The sequence below is a fragment of the Rana temporaria genome, chromosome 3 (assembly GCF_905171775.1).
Source record: "Rana temporaria chromosome 3, aRanTem1.1, whole genome shotgun sequence".
NCBI classification, from domain to species: Eukaryota; Metazoa; Chordata; class Amphibia; order Anura; family Ranidae; genus Rana; species Rana temporaria.
Window position 1 is genome coordinate 273,115,753 of NC_053491.1, and position 13,244 is coordinate 273,128,996.

A 13,244-nucleotide genomic window follows, 5' to 3' on the forward strand; every position below is an offset into this window, starting at 1 on the left:
TAGCACAAAGGTGCATAAAGGATTAACCTTAAATTAATAAAGGGGAAATTCCCAAATGGAATACTTACTTAAAAGCAAAAGTAATCAGAGCAAAACCAAATGCTAAAAGTAAAAAAAGGAGAGGGGTATTATTATAATAGGTTTGAAATCCTGATATTTATCATAAAGGTAACTCAGTAAGAAAACTACATATAGAGGATTATGAAAACGTATCATATAATAATTAGTTCTAATACATATGGTAAGTTTTGTTTTTTTAATATAAAAAAGAATTAGTATATACATCAATTTAATTACATTTTAATGAATCAGTGCAAAAAAGCACCTAGGATTGAAGTCTCAGGCCCCGTACACACAGTCGGACAAAACCGATGAGAATGGTCCGACGGACCATTTTCATCGGTTCACTGCTGAAGTGGCCTGATGTGTGTACACACCATCGTTCCAAAAACCGATCGGGTCAGAATGCGGTGACATAAAACACACGGCGTGCTGAATAAAACAAAGTTCAATGCTTCCAAACATGCGTCGACTTATTTCTGAGCATGCGCGGGTTTTGAACCGATGCTTTCTGTACTAACCATCGTTTTGGACCGATTGGGCAGCGGTCCATCGGTTCGTTTTTTTTTTTTTTTTTTTCAAAAAGTATTTATTGAATTTTCAAGAAATACAAAACAGGAGTGTCAAAGCAGGAGAGACGATGCAAGGTGTTACAGATAACAAAAGGGGCGCAGCCCTGGTGTGACAATACTCATACGTAAACATAGACTTGTCGCTGAGCGGATCAGAGAATATGGCATTTGAAGAAGAGCAATAAGCATGTAATGGTTACAGTAATAGTTACAGTAGAGGCGAGATCCTCGTCCACAGCCCCCAAGAACAGGAGGGGGGTGCAAAGGAGGATACCGCCCCCACACTGGTATGAACTGGTGGGATCTATGCAGAAATAGATACGTGACCCGGGTGGACCCGGGGGACGATCCTAGAATTACAGAACAGCTAAAGTAACTGTGCATCGTCATAACAAAACAATGGGAGCTAAGGTAGGAGGGGGGGGGGGGTGGAGGAGGTAGGGAGGGGGGGAGGAGGCACCGATATAGGAGCAGTGTCCAGTTGACCAGAAGGGAGGGGGGGGGGGAGGGGGGAAGAGAGGTGACAACCAAGGCCAAAGTCATCAGTACAGTCCCAATCAGGTGGGAGCGGTGGAAAGTGTCCGAGATGGGGTATCCTTGCCTGAGGCCACAGGTGGAGGAGACGTAAAGTATGAGAAGGAGTAGTGGTCGAAGGCGTTGTAGTCCTCTTGAGAGAGTGATGCGGACATAAAAGGTTGCCAAGTTGCGAGGAAGCGGGACTTTGTCGTAGTACGTTTGAAATCCGTTGTGGCTCGTTCCTTGTAGAGGAGGTGAAGGAGATCTCGTGTAATCATGGTGATGGAAGGGGGTTGAGGAGAGATCCAGTTTCTCAGGATAGCCCTTCGTGCGACCAAGAAGCATAGTAGTGGCCAGTTCTTGGGTACCTGTGAGGGGGGCGGATGAGCAGTGGAAGGGGGGGCAGCCCCTTGAGATCTTTGGAGCAGCAGGGGTTCCCAGTAGCCAAATATGAGGAGGAAAGGGTCCTTGGGTAACTTCAGTAGGGTGATTTGAAAGACATAGGCCAGGATTTGGTCCCAGAAAGTTGAGATAAATGAACATGACCAGAACCGGTGCGTCAGAGACGGTTTCGGGTGTTGGCACATGGGGCAGGATGCGACATTCGTGTCCTGTGATGAGCGTAGAAAAGGGATGTGAGCCCGGTGAATTATCTTTAGCTGGGTTTCCTTCCAAATTTCGTTTGGGGTTAACTGTTGGACTTTGTTAAAGCCATGCAGTAGTTTGGGTATCAGATTCTCGTCAGGAAAGTCCTTGCCCCAGTTAGCAGCGGATGAGGACGACAAGGAGGGTATGGCTTTAAGGAGCAGAGGCTTGTAGATGTCCGAGATGTTGTAGGAGCCTTCCAGGAGCAGTCGGTCCGTGAAGGTGGGGGAGAAGCGCTTCGCAGAATTAGTACAGGAGAAACGAATGTAATTGAGACATTGCCAGTAATGGAAGATATGCGACTTGGGTATATCAAACGTTTCAGCAGTTTTCGTGAAGGACAGGGGGAGGCCTGTCGACTTGTCGCACAGTGAGGAGAAAAGCGTCAACCCCTTTTCCTGCCATACTTGGAAGGGTTTGTGGTCCAGTCCCACTGGAAAGCTGGGGTTGCCCTGGATGGGAAGATGGCAAGACATGAAAGGGGACAGACCAAGGAGCTTCCGGGTTTCCCTCCAGGCGATGACTGTGTCCCTGAGTAGCAAATTATGCTGTAGTGTGGGAGTAATCGATTTCCATTTGCAGTGGAGGAGGGCCACTAGGGAGAAGGGGTGTACCATAGCGGATTCTAGGGAATAGTTTGAGTACCTCGACGAATGCGAGATCCAATCTAGACCTGTTCTTAATAGACATGCTAAGTTGTATAATCTAACATTAGGAAGACTAACACCGCCTTCGCGTCTGGGAAGAAAAAGTTTTTTCAGAGCTATGCGGGGTCTCTTGCCATGCCATATGAATTTGGAGATAGCCGATTCAATAAGTTTAATATCTTTGTGGCGCAGGAGTAGGGGTATGGTTTGCATAGGGTATAGCAATCTGGCAAAGCTGACCATTTTGACCAAGTGGCATCTTCCCAGGAGCGAAAGCGGCAGATCCGACCAGTTCAACAGTTCCTGATACAATTTTTGGAACAAAGGGGGGTAATTCAAATGGTATAGAGAAGAGGGGAGTTTGCCGATTTTTATGCCAAGATACGTAATGTGAGAGGTAGCTACCGTGAAGATGGAGTGGCGCGTCCAGGGGGGGGGGGTCGGGACGAGTGCCCAGGGGTAGGATCTCGCTTTTGGAATAGTTTATTCGGAGGCCGGAGCAGAGACGAAACGTTTTAATGGTGAGCATATCTGAGGAGGGGTCTGCCGAAAAAATGAGGACATCGTCGGCGAATAGAGACGAGCGTAGGTCGTGGGAGCCCGATTGTATGCCATGGAGGGGGGCTATTTGGGAGAGGTGCCTGGACAAAGGTTCTAGGGCTATGTTGAACAGGAGAGGGGAGAGGGGGCATCCCTGCCTCGTCCCCTTATGGAGGCGGAAATCCTCTGAGAGAATTCCGGCGGCCACTAGTTTTGCTGAGGGAGTTGTATACATAGCGTGTATAAGATGGCAGAAGGGACCAGAGAATCCCATTTTTGCCATGGACAAGGAGAGCCAATCGAAGCTGACATTATCGAAGGCTTTCTCCGCGTCTAGTGTGATAATGGCATAGTCGCCTTCAGGGTGTTGTTTGGCGTGTTTCAGGGCCAGCATCACTTTGCGGGTATTTAGGGTGGCCGTCCTACCCTTCACGAAACCCGATTGCGCCGGGTGTATTAGGGAGGGGATGATATCAGAGAGCCTGTTTGCAACGATCTTAGAGAGAATTTTCACATCAAGGTTTAAAAGGGATATTGGTCTGTAGGAACCTGGTTCAAGGGGGTCCTTACCTTTTTTAGATAGCAACTTGATAATCGCCTGGTTTCCCGAGGGGAGGTACGGGCCGCCGGACCACACGCCGCTGTATACTTTGTGCAAGGTAGGCTCTAACATGGTTTGTAGGGTCTTATAGAATTCGCCTGTGAAGCCATCTGGACCTGGGGCTTTCGAGGGTGTAAGTTTGCGGATGGTGCCTGATATCTCTGGGATGGAAATAGGGGCGTTTAGGCTTTCTAGTTGGGAGGGAGTAAGTTTAGGAATGTCTAGAATGTCCAGGAAGGTGGCTGCCGCATTTTTGTCTATGGGGTCCAGTGCGTACAGGGCCGAGTAATATTGGAGCATCACTTTGTTAATCGCCGGGGGGGTGGATTTAACGGAGCCGACTGGGTCTCTCAGGGAGGTGATGTGGGTAGGGGCAAAGAGGCCTTTACATAGTCTGGCAAGTAGTTTGCCCGACTTGTTCCCAAATTTGTGGAGGGTGGCATCTAAATTCGCTCTTTTGACTGTTTCTAGGGTGTCTGCCCAGGTGTCGAATGACCTCTTGGCTGCATGCCACTCGTCTCTGTTGTCGGGGGAGTCTATTAGATATAAGGTCCTTTGTGCTGTATGTAGTCGGGAGCTTGCTAATTTGTATTTAGTGCGTTTCTCTTGAAAGAGGTAGTGTAGGAGATGATTTGACCCCTGAGGAAAGCCTTGCCTGCGTCCCAGAAGAGGTTTGGGTCATCTATATGGGGGGCATTTGCCGAGGAGTATTCTGTCCAGGCTTTCTCCATAAAGAGTCTGAAGTCTGTGTGGTTGTGGAGGTAGGAGGGGAAGCGCCATAACTTCGGGTGAGTAGGAAGGTCTAGGTTGTCAAGGGATACTGATACCGGGGCGTGGTCGGATACTGCGATGTCGAGGATGTCAGAGGATGACACCAAAGGGATTAAGTCGTCGGATCCGAAGAAATAATCTATTCTAGTGAATATTGCGTGGGGGTTCGAATAAAATGTAAATTCCCTATCTGCAGGGTGAGACAAGCGCCAAAGGTCTTGCAGGTGGAGGGAATCCATAGTGGAGGCAAATAGCGAGGGTTGCGACGTGTCAGGGCCTGTGCTGGAGCGTTTGGGAGATGATCTGTCGTCTACCTGGTGGAGAGTGTCATTGAAGTCACCTCCAACCAGATGGGGGAGATTGTTGTTTTGCAGTAGCCAGGAAGATAGCTCGCAGTAGAACGCTTTTCCTGGGCTGTTAGGGGCATAAACGTTAGAGATGACCAGTTCCTTGGAGCCAATTTTGAGGTGGGCTGAAACTAGCCGGCCATGTGAATCGGAATTAACCGCTAGAACCGTGCATGGGAGATTTTTATGGATCAGTAGGAGGACACCAGCCTTGCGGCCCTCCGCTTCTGAGCCCAATACCGTGCCCACCCATAATTTCTTCATGCGCGGGAAGTCAGGTGTGGCTAAATGGGTCTCCTGTAACAGCGCTATGTCCGCCTTAAGTCTTTTTAAGTGTCTGAGGATCTTCATCCTCTTGTTTGGGGATCTAAGGCCTTTTACATTCCATGAAAAGATTTTCATGTTATGGGCTCTGGGAAGGGGGTCTGAGATGTATTTGTAGGTAAGGCACCGCTTGGTGCGCGGGCCGAGGAAGTCACCGTAGAAAGGGGCAGTAGATCCTGTGCGTCACGGGAGGGAAAGGGGGTGCGTAGCGAGTGTATGCGGGTGCCGGGGGGAGGGGGAGGGGAAGAAGGAAGAGGGGAGAGGGGGGGCGAGAGGGAGAACTGAAAATAAAGTAACAAAAATAACCAAACCAACATCGAGTACTTCGCTTTTTTCCGCATGGAGTCACTGTACTAGCAGGCCCCCTTGTCACGACCCTGGTGACAAGTGCCCAAGAGCCCGGGCACTGGTAGCGAGGTTCCTAGCAGTGGAAACCGTCAGCGTACGGAATGCGGGAGGGGGCATGCAGATAAGAGCGTACAGTGAGATCAGGAGGGGCACATATATATAACAACTATAGCAACATAACTGAATGCATGAAAGATCCAATTAGGGAGGGGGGGTAGAGGGAGAGCATGACCGGGTTGAAAGCAGTCTTTTGCAAATGAGCATAGAACATAGTAGAACTAAACCAATTAATAATGGCAAAAGATAAGATAAACGAGCAAAAATAGGGACATAGAGTAAATCAGACAGATACATTCACATATGAGTCTACCTGACCTGACGCTGAGGATGAGCCGACCGCCAGTGGGTAGGATCAGGCAGGGCCATAACATGGCCTGCTCGGGAAGGTCCTTGACGGGGCAACAAGAACGTTCAATGGTAAGGGTTGAGCCAGGGGGTAGCTCTGGTTGCAGGTAAATCATTTTGCGGTGAACCAGGCCGGTTCTTGAGCCGAGGGCCTGAAGCGCTTGGGTGATTCTTTCCTCGGGCTTCTTTGGTCCAGTGGACGGTTGAGTGGAGTGGCCTTAGAAGGCGTCTGGGGGTTAGGGTGTGCATGACGCGACCGCAGGAAAGCTTCGGCTTCCGAGGGGTCCTGGAAGGTCAGCTGATCGCCATTAGGGGCCCTGAGGCGCAGTATGGCGGGGAAGGCCAAGGTGAATTTGATTTGTTGATTAAAAAGTTCTGTGCAGACCTGTTGAAATGCCTTTCTCTTTTTCGATACCTCTATGGAGTAATCAGCAAACACTAGCACTTTTATGCCGTCGATCTGGAGCTGGCGGGCTTGCCTAAAGGAGTGCAGTATGAGAGTCTTGTCAGCATAATTGAGGTATTTGGCGATAATCGGGCGCGGTGATTTACGGTCTGAGTTGAATGCCCCCATGCGATGAGCCCGTTCCACCGTGCACGGGCCTGGAAGCCCCAGCGCTTCTGGGATGCGCTGGGCGCAGAAATCTGAGAGTGCAGATGCCTGAAGTGATTCCGGGACACCGATGAATCGCAGGTTGCTCCTCCTAGACCTGTTTTCTAAATTGTCCAATTTCTGGAGGATAAATTGGTTTGTCTTATCTTGGGCATGCTCTAGAGCCTGGGCCTGATATAGCTCCTCTTCTGCGCTAGAGAGGCGCCGTTCCATCTCATTTAGTCTGGTGCCATGCTCTCCTAGCTGGGCCTTAATTTGTGCCATCCCGGCGTTCACGGCCTTCTCCACCGATGCTGCTATCATGGGGGTCAGCAGGGCTGCTACAGTCTGAGCTATGCGCTCGGTGGTGTTGTCCCCTGAAGCCTGGGGTGGGGAGGTGTGTGGAGAAGGTGGATGGGAGCTGTCGCTGCTTACCTCCATGTCGGCCGGTGCTGTGGAGGTCCGCGGAGCGGAGTAGGCCGAAGCCGGGGCCTCAATTTGCAGCTGGGTCACCGCCGGCGGCGCCGTCTGGGCCGTGTGGACGCGAGCGCCCGATTTTTCCACGAATCGATCCATAGGGGTGCAGGGATGTGCCCAGAGGTGGAGGGGGGCTCGGATGGCTTCTTGGGCCGGTTTTACAGGCTGTTTTGCGGGTCGTACGGCGGGAGCTGCAGAGGAGAGCTGCTAGTCCATGCGGCGCCGGAACCGGAAGCTCGGTTCGGTTTTGAAGCATGTTTTAAAATTTTGGACCGAAGGAAAACAGACCGATGGGCTATACACACCGTCGGTTTGGACCGATGAAACTGAACCTTGGTCCATTCTCATCGGTTTTGTCCGACTGTGTGTACGGGGCATTACTCTATCATAATGAACTTATATAAATCTAAATACATCTAAAATATATAACAGAAAGGTATAGTTTGGTCCACCTTTCCTGTCCATGCCGATGAACGCTCCCCCATTCTTTGTGTTCGCCTTGGGTGTTGTAGTTTGGAGAGTGCTCCAGAGACCGGGCACATGCGCTGTGGCACCATCACATCCGCATTCGGTTGGTGACGTCAAAATCCAGCCGAATGTCGAGCACATTTAAGCCGACGACTCATGTGGCGAGAGTATGCAGCAAATTCCTGGAGGAACTTGAAGAAATTAAAGAAATTGTTACCATTGAATGACCCCCACACCTGCCTGACCTAAATCCAATAGAACACCTCTGGGAAATTATGTTTCGGTCTATCCTTTTCAGGAGCTCAGTGATGCCCTGGTCCAGATGTGGGAGGAAATACCCCAGGACAACATCCTTCATCTCATTAGGAGTATGCCCCAACATTGTCAGGCATGCATAAATGCAAGTGGGAGCCATACATACTACTGAGTACTATTTTGAGCTGTTGCAATGAAATTTTAGCAAAACTAGACTGCTGCATCATTTTTTTTCCTTTGATTTTTGGGGTGTCTTTGAATTCAGCCCTCTGTAGGTTGATAATTTTAATTCATATCAATTGATGGGGGGTCCTTTTGTTCCTAACGCCCAATCCATATCAGTATATAAATCCAGCATGATGTTTTTCCCTATTGAGATCTGATGTGTTTTCAAAGTGTTCCTTTAATTTTTTTGAGCAGTGTTTATTATCCCCGGCCATGCTTGCTGGACCACGTGTCAGCAGTAATGTGGACATTGCAGCTGATGCCAAAACATTGCCTTCCACGTGATAGTACAGAGCTGAAATGGCCTTACGTGCAAAGAAATAGCGACTGGGAACCTGCCATTGTGGTACAGCACATTCTGCAAATTCAGCAATATCAATCTCCACTCCAACAACACACTGCAAAAGCTTCCTGAGGGAAGGAACCTTTTATAGTGTGGGGAGGGACTATGACAGGGGTGTCCAAACTTTTTTTAAAGAGGGCCAGATTTCCTAAAGTGAACATGTGTGAGGGCCAACCATTTTGCCTGACATTCTTTGAACCATTAAAATTAAATGCAAATTAAATACTTTTCATTTCATCACATGGATGGCAAATATAAACAGGTGTTCAATCACTCTGCCTTTCATATATGAAGGCCAGATGAAAACAAACATCCAGGAAGCTGAAATATATGTCAGGAACATTGTAAAGTACATTACATATTATAATAAAAGGTTGTCTGTCCACTTTTAAGTTAAAAAAATATAAACAGGAATATAACACAAAGTATACATCTTGTATCCTCATGTGGTTCTTGTTAAAGTTCATAGCAGAGAATGTCTTCTCACACATATGTTGAGCCAAACAAGCTCAGCATTTTCTTAGCTAATGTACAAATCTCTTGAAACTAACTCTTATCCAGTTGGCGGTAAAAGAATGGTGTTGGTGATGACTATGTAACTAGCTGTCACAATGCAGTTCAATGAGCTTGAGCTGCAGCTGATCTGGCGCATTATCGGGTCAACAGAGAATGGAGAGGAGAAAAGGCTGATCTCCTTTTCAATAGCTGCAAAATTTTGAAGGCGCAGTGTACTGGCTCCAATGTTAGGTGTCACCTGACATTGGAGCCAGTACACAGTATCCCTCCCGGTGTGGTGTAATAACAAGACCGGTCCTTCATTTTTCCAACTCTGGATCAATTGCTGTACGGTTTGGAGAAGATGCGGAGTACAATCCCGATTCACCAATAAAGGTATCAGAGAGATCTTCCAGGACCCCCGTCAAGGCATTGACACTACATGCTTTAAAGACTCACTGCTATAAGGCGAGATGGGTCCACAGTATCTGGTGACCGTTAAACACGGATGACCATCTCCTGCATTCCCTGAGCGAGAGACCTTCCAGTTCTCCCTAGGTTATTGTATTAAGATCATTCGCTGACCCCTTCCTGAAGCAACTCCACACCGTGGTTTCCAGTTCATACCAATCCTGATCGACTCTGGAAATATACATTTCGCAGAGTCCACACGTTCCGGTAAGCCTGCATTCACACTGGTGACGGGATATTTCTTCATTTGGAAATTCATTTATATTCACTTATTTATTTTTGGAAGATTTCATCTCACTCTTCAATTTGAACTTTGTGTTATTCACTCATCACTCGGTTCATTTTGGACATTTATATATATGGTTATGACATTTGTGTCTTCATATACATGTGCATTTTACATTGTTGCATATTGACCACGCATGGTTTTGATTTTATTGTCATACCTTTTCTTGTATCAGAGCGCTACACTTTTTTGTCCACATTTTGTTGTTTGCTTCTTGTTTTTCAGTAGCTGTGTATAGCAGCTTGATACATGTATACTTAGCAGCGCAATAATTTACACCATATTAATAGTTGAAGCTTTGTTGCAAATTTTTTTGAGGTGTGAATAAAGCTGGCTAACCTAAAGCTCTTTCCCCTGAAGACTCGTGTTCAGTACATTCTAATGCTTTGTTATGTCAACTAGAAACCCCAAATCAGCCAGCCAAACAGGATCAGATAGTTATGGCATCTGTTGTCCATTTGTTTCCAAGAATTCTACAATTTCCTTTTTGAGAGAGTAGAAACGCTGCAGTGCAGACCCCCGACAAAGCCATCTTACATCGTTGTGATATAAAACATCTTCATATTCATCCTGGATGTCCAGTAGAAACTGTTTAAACTGGAGATGGCACAGTGCTTTATAGCGAATAAAATTAATAGTCTTTACAACCGGTTTCATAACATGATCATATTTAAAATGTTTAGCACAAATAACTTGTTGATAAATGATACAATGGAGTTTATTAGCTTTGCCTCCTTCTTCGATCACCTTGTTACAGTTTAGGGTTGCTAATCCACTTTGTTCACCAGCCATGGCAGGTGCCCCATCAGTAATAATCCCAGTAAGTTTGTTCCAAGGAAGTTTCATGTCATCTATGGCGGAACTAACAGAAACAAATAAATATTTTCCTCTTTCTTGGTCTGTAAGGCTCCAGAGGTCAAGGAGCTCTTCAGATACATTCATTTCATCGTCCCCCCTTAATAAAAATCAGCAACTGAGCCGTGTCAGATAGGTCCGTGTTTTCATCACAGGCTATTGAAAATAAGTCAAAATCCACTCCTTTGGACATCAACTGTCTCTTAACCTGCCTGGCGGTCTTCACGAGTCTGACTCGGGGTTAGATTTTCCTGCTGCGAGCGGACACCCCGAGTCAGACTCGGGATCGCCTCGCTAGATCCACAGGCACAAGTTACTTACCTTGTCCCTGGATCCAGCGATGCCACCGCGCTGTGTGAGCGAGCGGGACCTCGCTCGATTCACACAGTGCCTCCGTGTGACGCCGATCTCCGTTCCCTGCGACGTTACGACGCACGGGGACGGAGAACGGCGCCAAATTCAAAAAAGTAAACAAACACCTTACATACAGTATACTGTAATCTTATAGATTACAGTACTGTATGTAAAAAAAACACACACCCCCTGTCCCTAGTGGTCTGTCCTGTGTCATGCATGTCATTTTATATAATAAAAACGTTTCTTTCTCCCTGCAAACTGTAGATTGTCCATAGCAACCAAAAGTGTCCCTTTATGTCAAAAATAGTTTTAGATCAGCTAAAAAACAGCGATAATAAATTATAATCACTTGCAGAATTGTGCGATAGCGATTTGTGGGGAAATTCGTCATAAAAAAAAAAAAATAATGACAGCAACAATTCTGCAACTGAGCAAATTTCAGTGATTTTGATTTGATTACATTATTGAATAATTTTTATTATAATTATATTATTATTTGTTATAATTATTTATAATTATTTATTATATTATAATTTATAATTTTGTTTTTAAAAAAATGTCATACCTGGGATGCCTATTAGAATCTTGTTTGGTCAGATTTAAGTGAGTTATTTCTAAAAATTACAGACCTACAATATAAAACGCCAAATTTCCTTGCAAATAATGGTACCGCTTTTAGCATGTTTTTTCTGACAGAATCATACCGCCAGGGAGGTTAATATCTAATGAAATCTCTTCAATTCTCCATGCTACAGTGTTACGAGCCAGGCAAATGTTGGAAAACTCTTGCTTCTTCTCAGGACAGATATTCTCAACCATTTTCATAACACATTCTTTGATAAAGTCACCCTCAGCAAAATATTTGCAATTTTTAGCAGTTAACTTTGCCACCTCATAGCTCGCCTTTGTGGCATTTTCATTTGACTCACAGGCTCTTGTAAAAAATTGCTTTTGTGACATTAAACAGCTTCAAGTTGCTTCAATTTTTTTACTGCGGTCGTGCCCTGTTAGCTTTTCGTATGTGCTGTGTCTCGACTGGTAGTGTCTCTTGATATGAAATTCCTTATAAACAGCCACGGTCTCTTGGCATATCAGACAAACACAGTAATTCCGTATTTCATGAGCTGTACCAGACCGCATGCCCTCAACATGGGGGAGTGTGTGCTTTGAGGCAGGGGGGCACTGCGCCCCCCACCCCAAAGCACTCTTGTCCCCATGTCGATGGGGACAAGGGCCTCTTCCCGACAACTCTGGCCGTTGGTTGTCGGGGTATGCGGGCGGGGGGCTTATCAGAATCTGGGAGCCCCCTTTAATGAGGTGGCCCCCAGATACCGGCCCCCAACCCTATGTGAATAAGTATGGGGTACATCGTATCCCTACCAATTCACCTGGGGGAAAAATGTAAAGTTAAAAAAACACATTACACAGATTTTTAAAATAATTTATTAGTCAGCTGGGGGTCTTCCGCCGGGGCCCCCACCCCCTTTAAGCTCTTTTACATTGGGGGGCACCCGGTCTTTGCAGTTTTCTGCCAGGGGGTGGGCCACCCCCCCCCAACTTCTCCGCTGTCTTCCGCCGGGGCCCCCACCCCCTTTAAGCTATTTTACATTCGGGGGGGGGCACACGGTTTTGTAGTTTTCTGCCGGGGGTGGGCCACCCCCCCAGGCTTCTCCGCTGTCTTCCACTGGGGCCCCCACCCATCTTTAAGCTCTTTTACATTCGGGAGGGCACCCGGTTTTCGTAGTTTTCTGCCGGGGGGTGGGCCACCCCCTGGGCTTCTCCGTTGTCTTATGCCGGGGCCCCCACGCGGTGGAGCCTGGCAGAAGAGGTAACAGAGAAAACAGCGCATAAGCCCGGGCGGTTGGCAGAAGAGGGAACAGAGAAGACCGGAGTCCGGCAGAAGAGGGAACAGAGAAGACAGCGGAGAAGCCCTGGCCCCGCGGTGGAGCCAGGCAGAAGAGGGAACAGAGAAGACAGCGCAGAAGCCCGGGCGGATGGCAGAAGAGGGAACAGAGAAGACCGGAGCCTGGGAGAAGAGGGAACAGAGAAGACAGCGGAGAAGCCCTGGCCCCGCGGTGGAGCCAGGCAGAAGAGGGAACAGAGAACACACAGAGAGAAGCTTGGGTGGCCCGGCAGAAGAGGGAACAGAGAAGACCGGAGCCCGGCAGAAGAGAGAAGATCGCCCCCCGCAGGAAACGGCAAAGACCGGGCCTGCCCCCCTTGTAAAAGAGCTTAAAGAAGAAAGGGGGGGGGGCTCGGCAGAAGACCCCCCAGCTGACTAATAAATTACTACAAAAATCTGTGTAGTGTTTTTTTTTTTACTTTACATTTTCCCCCAGGTGAATCGGTAGGGGTACGATGTACCCCATACTCATTCACATAGGGTGGGGGCCCGGCATCTGGGGGCCTCCTTATTAAAGGGGGCTCCCAGATTCCGATAATCCCCTGCCCACATACCTCGACAACCAACGGCCAGGGTTGTCGGGAAGAGACCCTTGTCCCTATCGACATGGGGACAAGAGTGCTTGCGGGTGGGGGCGCAGTGCTCCCCTGCCCCAAAGCACACACTCCCCCATGTTGAGGGCATGCGGTCTGGTACGGCTCAGGAGGGGGGATGCTCGCTCGTCCCCCACCGACATTCCTA